Genomic DNA, 10,743 nt, shown 5'->3' on the forward strand with positions numbered 1-10,743 from the left:
TTATTTCCATTTTATATGAGGGAGAGGCATAAGCTAACATACTTTCTCTACTTGGATCATATGTACTTATGATTGGAACTCTAGCAAGCATCCGCAACTACTAAAGACCATTAAGGTAAAACCCAACCATAGCATTAAAGTATCAAGTCCTATTTACTCACATACACAAACAACCTACTTACTCGGGTCTGTGCTTCTGTCACTCACGCCACCCACCATAAGCGAATCATGAACATATTGCAAACCCTAGAGCGGGGATCCCTAACACTTGCGTGACACGAAGATCATCATAGGACAGCACCAATAATGAAACATACAACTCAAACCAATCAAGATCATAAATCAACCCAAAGAACAAAAGAGATCTAGTCAAACATCATAGGATGTCAACACTTCATTGGATAATAACATGTGGCATAAGGCACCATGTTCAAGTAGGGGATTACAGTGAGGTGCGGGAGAGTGGACTGCTGAAAAGAGATGAGGAAGGTGATGAAGACAGTGATGTTGATGAAGACGATCACCGTGGCGATGGTTCCCCCGGCGGCACTCCGGCGCCACCGAGAGAGAGCGGGAGAGAATCTTCCCCTTGTGCTTCCTACTCCATGGCCTCCCCCCTATATGGGAAGAGGTTCTCCCTCTGGTCCTTGGCCTCCATGGTGGCCGGAGGGGCCACCCCTCCTATATTGGATCTCTCCCTTTGTTTCCTTCCGTTTCTTCAACCCTGTTTCTGGCCTTTCACCGTTTCTTAAATTCCCGGAGATCCGTAACTCCGATTGGGCTGAAACTTTTACACGGTTTTTATTCGGATACTATCTTTCTCATGGCGAAAGAAGGGCACCAAACGCCTTACCGGGTGGCCACAATCCCTCTAGGAGCGCCCAGGGTAGGGGGCATGCCCTTCGAGCTTGTGGACCCCTCGGGCATCGTCTCACATTGATTCTTTTTCCCAAAAATCACAAATATTCCAAAATAAATATCTGTAAATTTTTATCGCGTTTGGACTTTGTTTGGTATGGATATTCCGCGAAACAATAAACATGCAACAAACAAGAACTGGCACTGGTGATGCGGAGCATCCCACGTTCATCCCCATGTATACTTCGACTACTCTCCAAGCCCCAAGAGGATATATGATGAGACCTCGAACATACGACATTGGACTCAAGGTGAACTCGCTCCTCTCCAAATCTTCACTTTCTACATGTGAGACATGGCTACTACCTCCAACGTGTGTGCTATGCATGATCAGGTACTTAGAGGAAAGCCACGGAGCCACCACATCCAACGGACGAGCTAGCGAGGACGCCAAGTACAAGGACCAAGAGAAGAAGCGGCCCGAAGTCTACAGCCTCCGGACGACCGGACTCCGCTGGACGTCTGGTGACCCACAAGTGTAGGGGATCTATCGTAGTCCTTTTGATAAGTAAGAGTGTCGAACCCAACGAGGAGTAGAAGGAAATGATAAGCGTTTTTTAGTAAGGTTTTCTCTGCAAGCACTGAAATTGTAGGTGATAGATAGTTTTGTGACAAGATAAATAGTAACGAGTAACAAGTAAATAAAGTGCAGCAAGGTGGCCCAATCCTTTATGTAGCAAAGGATAAGCCTGGACAATTTCTAATAATGAGAAAGGAGCTCCCAAGGACACATGGGAATTATCGTCAAGCTAGTTTTCATCACGTTCATATGATTCGCGTTTGGTACTTTGATAATTTGATATGTGGGTGGACCGGTGCTTGGGTACTGCCCTTACTTGGACAAGCATCCCACTTATAATTAACCCCTATTGCAAGCATCCGCAACTACAAAAGAAGTATTAAGGTAAACCTAACCACATCATTAAACATATGGATCCAAATCAGCCCCTAACGAAGCAACGCATAAACTAGGGTTTAAGCTTCTGTCACTCTAGCAACCCATCATCTACTTATTACTTCCCTATGCCTTCCTCTAGGCCCAAATAATGGTGAAGTGTCATGTAGTCGACGTTCACAAAACACCACTAGAGGAAAAGACAACATACATCTCATCAAAATATCGAACGAATACCAAATTCACATGACTACTAATAGCAAGACTTCACCCATGTCCTCAGGAACAAACGTAACTACTCACAAAGCATATTCATGTTCATAATCAGAGGAGTAATAATATGCATTAAGGATCTGAACATATGATCTTACACCAAGTAAACCAATTAGCATCAACTACAAGGAGTAATCAACACTACTAGCAACCCACAGGTACCAATTTGTGGTTTTGATACAAGATTGGATACAAGAGATGAACTAGGGTTTTGAGAGGAGATGGTGCTGGTGAAGATGTTGATGGAGATTGACCCCCTCCCGATGAGAGGATCGTTGGTGATGACGATGGTGATGATTTCCCCCTCCCGAAGGGAAGTGTCCCCGGCAGAACAGCTCCGCCAAAGCCCTAGATTGGTTCCGTCAAGGTTCCGCCTCGTGGCGGCGGAGTTTCGTCCCGTAAGCTTGTCCACGATTTTTTCCAGGGTAAAATCTCTCATATAGCAGAAGATGGACATCGGGGGCCCACCAGGGGGCCCAGGAGACAGGGGCGCGCCCAGTAGGGGGGGCCCACCCTCCTGGACAGGGTGTGGGCCCCTGATGTATTTCTTTCGCCCAATAATTCTTATTAAGTCCAAAAATATGTTTTGTGGAGTTTCAGGATTTTTGGAGCAGTGCAGAATAGGTTTCCAATGTTTGCTCATTTTCCAGCCAGAATTCCAGCTGCCGGCATTCCCCCTCTTCATGGTAAACCTTGTAAAATTAAAGAGAATAGCCATAAGTATTAAGATATAATGTGTAATAACGGCCCATAATGCAATAAATATTGATAGAAAAGCATGATGCAAAATGGACGTATCAACTCCCCCAAGCTTAGACCTCGCTTGTCCTCAAGCGGAAGCCGATATCGAAAAATATGTCGACATGTTTAGAGATAGAGGTGTCGATAAAAATAAAATACGGACACGAGGGCATCATGATCATTCTTATAGCAGCAACATGTATAGATTTTATCATATGATTTCTTATGCTCAAGTGACAATCAATTCACAATGTCAAGTATGGTTCAAAAACTTCATTGGGAACTAACAAACTATAATCTCAGTCATTGAAGCAATTGCAATTTATCATAACATCAGAAAGAGTCAATAATAGAGCTTTTCAGCAAGCTCACATACTCAACTATCTTGTATCCTTCTACAATTGCTAACACTCATGCAATACTTGTGGTTATGGAGTTTCAGCCGGACACTGAGAAAGGTAGGGGCTTATTGTGTTGCCTCCCAACGTATTCACCTTTAGGTGATGTCAACAATAATGGCCCATGCTAACTTACATCCAATTGGATATATAAATCATGATCTTTCAAACACGAGGAGCTTGCCAAAGGATAAAATGAAAAAGGGAAAGGTGAGGATCACCTTGACTCAAGCATAAAGTAAAAACATAAAGTAAAAGATAGGCCCTTCGCAGAGGGAAGTAGAGGTTGTCATGTGCATTTAGGGTTGGATGCACAAAATCTTAATGCAAAATAATGTCACTTTATATTGCCCCTTGTGTGTGGACCTTTATTATGCAGTCCGTCGTTTTTATTACTTCCACAACAAGATCGTACAAAGCTTATTTTCTCTGCACTAATAAGTCATACATATTTAGATAGCAATTTTTATTGCCTTGCAACATGACAACTTACTTGAAGGATCTTACTCAATCCATAGGTAGGTATGGTGGACTCTCATGGCAAAACTGGGTTTAAGGATGTTTGGAAGCACAAGTAGTATGTCTACTTGGTGCAAGGAGTTGGCTAGCATGAGGGGGAAAGGCAAGCTCAACATGTTTGGAAGGTCAATGACAATATACTTTAACTAAGATGTGCGAAAACATAACCCATTACGTTGTCTTCCTTGTCCAACGTTAACTCTTTTAGCATGTCATACTTAATGAGTGCTCCCAACTATAAAAGGTGTCCAAGATCATATATTTATATGTGAACCTCTCTTTCCTTATCACTTCCTATTAATTGCAACGATGACCAAAACTATGTTTATCAACTCTCAACAATTTTTATGCCTCATACTTTCTATGTGTGAAGTCATCACTAACCATAAGATCTATATGAACTCTTTTTTTCTACTTTCTCAAGATCATAGCAACATAGCAAAGCCCTTGACTCAACATTAATCTTTATTATAGATAGCTCAGGGACTGGATTACATAAAGAGGTCACAAAGCAAAACTCAAAACTACTTGATATCAAAACTTCAATCTACTAGATCAAGATACTACTAAAAGGATCGAACTAAATAAAACGGTAAAGATAAGAGTGTGATGGTGATACGATACCGGGGCACCTCCCCCAAGCTTGGTAGTTGCCAAGGGGAGTGCCCATACCCATGTGATTATGTCCTCGGAGGTGATGGAGGTGGTGATGATGACGGTGGATAATCGCACATTGAGCGTAAAAGCTCCTCCAACTTGCGGATAATGCCCTTGAGTCCGGCGATATGATCCTTCAATAGAATATTCTCCTGTGTGAGATACTTGTTCTGTATGCAAGCTAACTCAATCATCTTGAAAGCTTCAATTTCTGTCGGAGTAAAGAGGTTAGGTAAAGGTTGAGGGATGTCTTCTTCTTTCACCGCCGCAGCTTGAACCTCCATGGCCTTCTTGATCCCTACATCCTTGCTGATCTCTTCCGGTTCTTCTCTTTTCAACTCTATCTTCAGTAGCCAAGCATCCTTGTCTTCGTTGTTGGAGGAGGGCAACGCCATGGTGCTCTTGATCTGCAACAGAAACAGCTCGAAATGAAAACAGAGGATATTTGCGTGATACGGTGGTCAAAACCTCCGGGAGTATATATAATGAATTTTTACCGACCAAAATATGTAACGTGCAAGAAAACGGAGTCCGGGAGGCACACGAGGTGCCCACAAGACAGGGGGGCACGCCCAGTAGGGGGGGGCGCCCTCCACTCTCGTGGGGGCCTCGTGTCCCTTTCGGACTACTTATTTCTTCCTAAAATTCTTAAATAATCCAAAACTGATAAAAATTGCCATTGGAGTTGTTTTGGAGTCGGTTTACTTACCGTACCACATACCTATTCCTTTTCGGAGTCTGGAATGTTCTGGAAAGTGTCCCTTATGTAATCCTCCGGGGTTAAGGTTTCAATAATATTAGTTTCAACATTGATAGGATTACCTGAAATATAATGTTTAATTCTTTGACTGTTCACCACCCTTGGACTTGTGCCTTCGAAGTTGTTGATTTTTATGGCACCAGAACGATAGACCTCCTCGATAATGTAAGGACCTTCCCATTTAGAGAGAAGTTTTCCTGCAAAAAATCTTAACCAAGAGTTGAATAATAACACATAATCTCCTACGTTAAACTCACGCTTTTGTATCCTTTTATCATGCCGGCGTTTGACTTTTTCTTTGAATAGCTTGGCATTCTCATAGGCTTGGGTTCTCCATTCATCAAGTGAGCTAATATCAAACAACCTCTTCTCACCGGCAAGTTTGAAGTCATAGTTGAGCTCTTTAATAGCCCAATATGCTTTATGTTCAAGTTCAAGAGGTAAATGACACGCTTTTCCATAAACCATCTTATAAGGAGACATACCCATAGGATTTTTCTATGCAGTTCTATAGGCCCATAATGCATCATCAAGTTTTTTGGACCAATTCTTTCTAGATCTATTCACAGTCTTTTGCAAAATTAATTTGAGCTCTCTATTCCTCAACTCTATTTGACCACTAGACTGCGGATGATAAGGAGATGCGATTCTATGATTGACATCATACTTAGCAAGCATCTTACGGAAAGCACCATGAATAAAATGTGAACCACCATCAGTCATAAGATATCTAGGGACTCCAAACCTCGGAAAAATAACTTCGTTAAGCATTTTAATAGAAGTGTTATGATCAGCACTACTAGTTGGAATAGCTTCTACCCACTTAGTAACGTAATCAACAACAACTAAAATATGTGTATAACCATTAGAGGCAGGAAAAGGTCCCATATAATCAAAGCCCCAAACATCAAACGGTTCAATAACAAGAGAGTAATTCATAGGCATTTCTTGACGTCTGCTAATGTTACCTATTCTTTGACACTCATCACAAGATAAGACAAACTTACGGGCATCTTTGAAGAGAGTAGGCCAATAAAAATCAGATTGTAGTACCTTGTGTGCAGTTCTATCCCCAGCGTGGTGTCCTCCATAAGATTCAGAGTGACACTTGCGTAGGATCTGTTCCTGTTCATGCTCAGGCACACAACGTCTAATAACACCATCTACTCCTTTATAAAGGTGTGGATCATCCCAAAAGTAATGTCTTAAATCATAAAAGAACTTTTTCTTTTGCTGGTATGTGAAACTAGGCGGTATAAATTTAGCAACAATGTAATTAGCATAATCAGCATACCAAGGAGCAGTACGAGAAGCATTAATAACTGCTAATTGTTCATCAGGAAAGCTATCATCAATAGGCAGTGGGTCATCAAGAACATTCTCTAACCTAGACAAGTTGTCTGTAACGGGGTTCTCAGCTCCCTTTCCATCAATAATATGTAAATCAAATTCTTGGAGCAGGAGAACCCATCTAATGAGCCTAGGCTTAGCATCTTTCTTTTCCATAAGATATTTGATAGCAGCATGATCAGTGTGAATAGTAACTTTGGAATCAACAATATAAGGTCTAAACTTATCACATGCAAACACAACTGCTAAGAACTCTTTTTCAGTAGTAGCATAATTTCTCTGGGCAGTATCAAGAGTCTTACTAGCATACTGGATAACATTCAATTTCTTATCGACTCTTTGCCCTAGAACAGCACCTACAACATAATCACTAGCATCGCACATAATTTCAAAAGGTAATTCCAATCAGGTGGCTGAACAATAGGTGCAGTGATCAAGGCTTTCTTAAGTATTTCAAATGCTTCTACACAATCATCATCAAAGACAAAAGGAATATCTTTTTGCAATAAATTAGTCAGAGGCATAGAGATTTTAGAAAAGTCCTTAATGAACCTCCTATAAAAACCGGCATGACCAAGGAAACTTCTTATACCTTTTATGTACTTGGGACATGGCATCTTTTAAATAGCATCAACCTTGGCTTTATCAACTTCAATACCTCTCTCGAAAATCTTATGCCCCAAAACAATGCCTTCATTCACCATAAAGTGGCACTTTTCCCAATTCAAGACGAGACTAATGTCTTCGCATCTCTGCAAAACTCGATCAAGGTTGCTCAAGCAATCATCAAAAGAGGATCCATAAACGGAGAAATCATCCATGAGTACCTCACAAATCTTTTCACAAAAATCAGAGAATATGGCCATCATGCATCTTTGAAAGGTAGGTGCATTACATAAACCAAAAGGCATACTTCTATAAGAAAAAGTACCAAAAGGGCAAGTAAAAGTAGTTTTAGATTGATCCTTCGCTGACACAAGTATCTGAGAGAAGCCAGAATAACCATCTAGAAAGCAGAAATGTGTGTGTTTGGATAGTCTTTCTAGCATTTGATCAATAAAAGGTAAAGGGTAATGATCTTTCTTAGTAGCCTTATTTAACTTACGAAAATCAATTACCATCCTATAACCTGTAATAATTCTTTACGGGATCGATTCATCTTTATCATTAGGAACAACGGTAATACCTCCCTTTTTAGGAACACAATGGACAGGGCTTACCCATTCACTACCAGCAACGGGATAAATTATACCTGCCTCAAGGAGCTTTAGTATCTCCTTTCTTACCACTTTTTTCATCTTGGGATTTAGTTGTCGTTGAGGATCTCTAATTGGTTTGGCATCTTTCTCCACTGTAATTTTGTGTTGGCATAATGTGGGACTAATGCCCTTAAGATCATCTAGAGTATATCCAATAGCTGCTCGGTGGTTCTTCAGAGTTTTCAATAATCTTTTTCTTCTTGCTCTGAAAGGTTAGCACTAATAATAACATGATATATTTTCTTTTCATCAAGATAAGCATATTTAAGATTATCAGGTAATGGTTTGAGTTCAAACACGGGATCACCCTTGGGTGGAGGGGGATCCCCAAGAATTTCAACGGGAAGGTTATGTTTCAGCATAGGTTCCTGTTTGAGGAACACTTCATCTATTTCCCTTCTTTCCTTCATAAACATATCGTTTTCATGGTCTAGCAAATATTGTTCTAACGGATTAGTAGGAGGCACGGCAATGGAAGCAAGACCAATAGTCTCATCCTTACTAGGTGGTTCCCTATCACGAGGTTGTCTATGAAACTTAGCAAAATTAAACTCATGAGACATACCATCTAAGCCAATGGTGACAGTATCTTTTTCACAATCAATCTTAGCACTAGATGTATTCAAGAAGGGTCTACCAAAAATAATGGGACAAAAATCATCTTGTGGGGAACCAAGAACAAGAAAATCAGCAGGGTATTTAACATTCCCACACAAGACTTCAACATCTTTGACAATCCCAATAGGTTTAATGGTGTCCCTATTAGCAAGCTTAATAGTAACATCAATGTCTTCTAATTCAATGGGTGCAATGTCGTGCATAATTTATTTATATAGATCATAGGGTATCGCACTAGCACTGGCACCCATATCACATAAACCATGATAATAGTGATCTCCTATTTTAACAGAAATAACAGGCATGCCTACGACAGGTCTATGTATCTTAGTATCTGGTCTAGCAATATTAGCAGATTCATCACAGAAATAAATAACATGCCCATCTAAATCATCATCCAAGAGATCTTTAACCATAGCAATACTAGGTTCAACATTGATTTGCTCAGGAGGTGTATAAGTCCTAGTATTACTCTTATGAACAACAGTCGAAGTTTTAGCATGATCCTTTATCCTAACAGGAAAAGGAGGTTTCTCAGCATAAGTAGTAGGAACAATAGGATCACTATAGGTGATAGTCTTTTCTTCAACTGTATTAGGTGCAACTACTTTCACTTCAACAAGAGGATTATATTTAAACCACTTCTCTTTAGGGAGATCAACATGAGTATCAAAAGATTCACAGAAAGAAGCTACTATCTCAGAGTCAAGTCCATACTTGCGCTAAATCCGCGAAAAGCATCGATATCCATAAAAGATTTAACACAATCGAACTTAGGTGTCATACCTGACTCCTTACCATCGTCGGAACCCCAATCTTCAGAGTTGCGTTTAATACTTTCCAATAAGTCCCATTTGAAATCAATAGTCTTCAGCATATAAGAACCAGCACAGGAAGTATCGAGCAGGTTGCGATCATTAAGAGAAAGCCAAGCATAAAAGTTTTGAATAATCATTTCCCGGGAGAGCTCATGATTGGGGCAAGAATATAACATTGACTTAAGCCTCCCCCAAGCTTGAGCGATGCATTCTCCTTCGCGAGGACAGAAATTATATATGTAATTATGACCACGATGAACAAGATGCATAGGATAGAACTTCTGGTGAAATTCCAACTTCAATCGCTTATAATTCCAAGATCTCATATCATCACATAGCCTATACCATTTCAATGCATCTCCCTTCAAAGATAAAGGGAAGACCTTCCTTTTGACAACATCATCGGGAATACCTGCAAGCTTAAATAATCCACAAAGATAAGGTGTAAATCGGGATGCAATGTTCCATCTCCTACAAATGGATTAGCTAGCAGTTTCTCTATCATACCCGAAGGAATCTCAAAGTAAATATTTTCATAAAGTTCAGTAGGTTGAGGAGAAACTCTTTGATCTTCTGGTCGGGGTGAATATACCCCGAACAAGCCCCTCAAAGGATTAGTTTCCACAGTGACAAGTAACAGAAAATTTCAGCACACTATATAAATGTTTCCTTACCAAGTTCCACTCACCAAAAGCGCTACACTCCCCGGCAACGGCGCCATAAAAGAGTCTTGATGACCCACAATTTTAGGGGATCTATCATAGTCCTTTCGATAAGTAAGAGTGTCGAACCCAACGAGGAGCAGAAGGAAATGATAAGCGGTTTTCAGTAAGGTTTTCTCTGCAAGCACTGAAATTGTAGGTGATAGATAGTTCTGTGACAAGATAAATAGTAATGAGTAACAAGTAAATAAAGTGCAGCAAGGTGGCCAATCCTTTATGTAGCAAAGGATAAGCCTGGACAATTTCTAATAATGAGAAAGGAGCTCCCGAGGACACATGGGAATTATCGTCAAGCTAGTTTTCATCACGTTCATATGATTCGCGTTCGGTACTTTGATAATTTGATATGTGGGTGGACCGGTGCTTGGGTACTGCCCTTACTTGGACAAGCATCCCACTTATGATTAACCCCTATTGCAAGCATCCACAACTACAAAATAAGTATTAAGGTAAACCTAACCACAACATTAAACATATGGATCCAAATCAGCCCCTAACGAAGCAACGCATAAACTAGGGTTTAAGCTTCTGTCACTCTAGCAACCCATCATCTACTTATTACTTTCCTATGCCTTCCTCTAGGCCCAAATAATGGTGAAGTGTCATGTAGCCGACGTTCACATAACACCACTAGAGGAAAAGACAACATACATCTCATCAAAATATCGAACGAATACCAAATTCACATGACTACTAATAGCAAGACTTCACCCATGTCCTCAGGAACAAATGTAACTACTCACAAAGCATATTCATGTTCATAATCAGAGGAGTAATAGTATGCATTAAGGATCTGAACATATGATCTTCCACCA

The sequence above is a fragment of the Triticum aestivum genome, chromosome 6B, assembly GCF_018294505.1.
Source record: "Triticum aestivum cultivar Chinese Spring chromosome 6B, IWGSC CS RefSeq v2.1, whole genome shotgun sequence".
Taxonomy (NCBI): Eukaryota; Viridiplantae; Streptophyta; class Magnoliopsida; order Poales; family Poaceae; genus Triticum; species Triticum aestivum.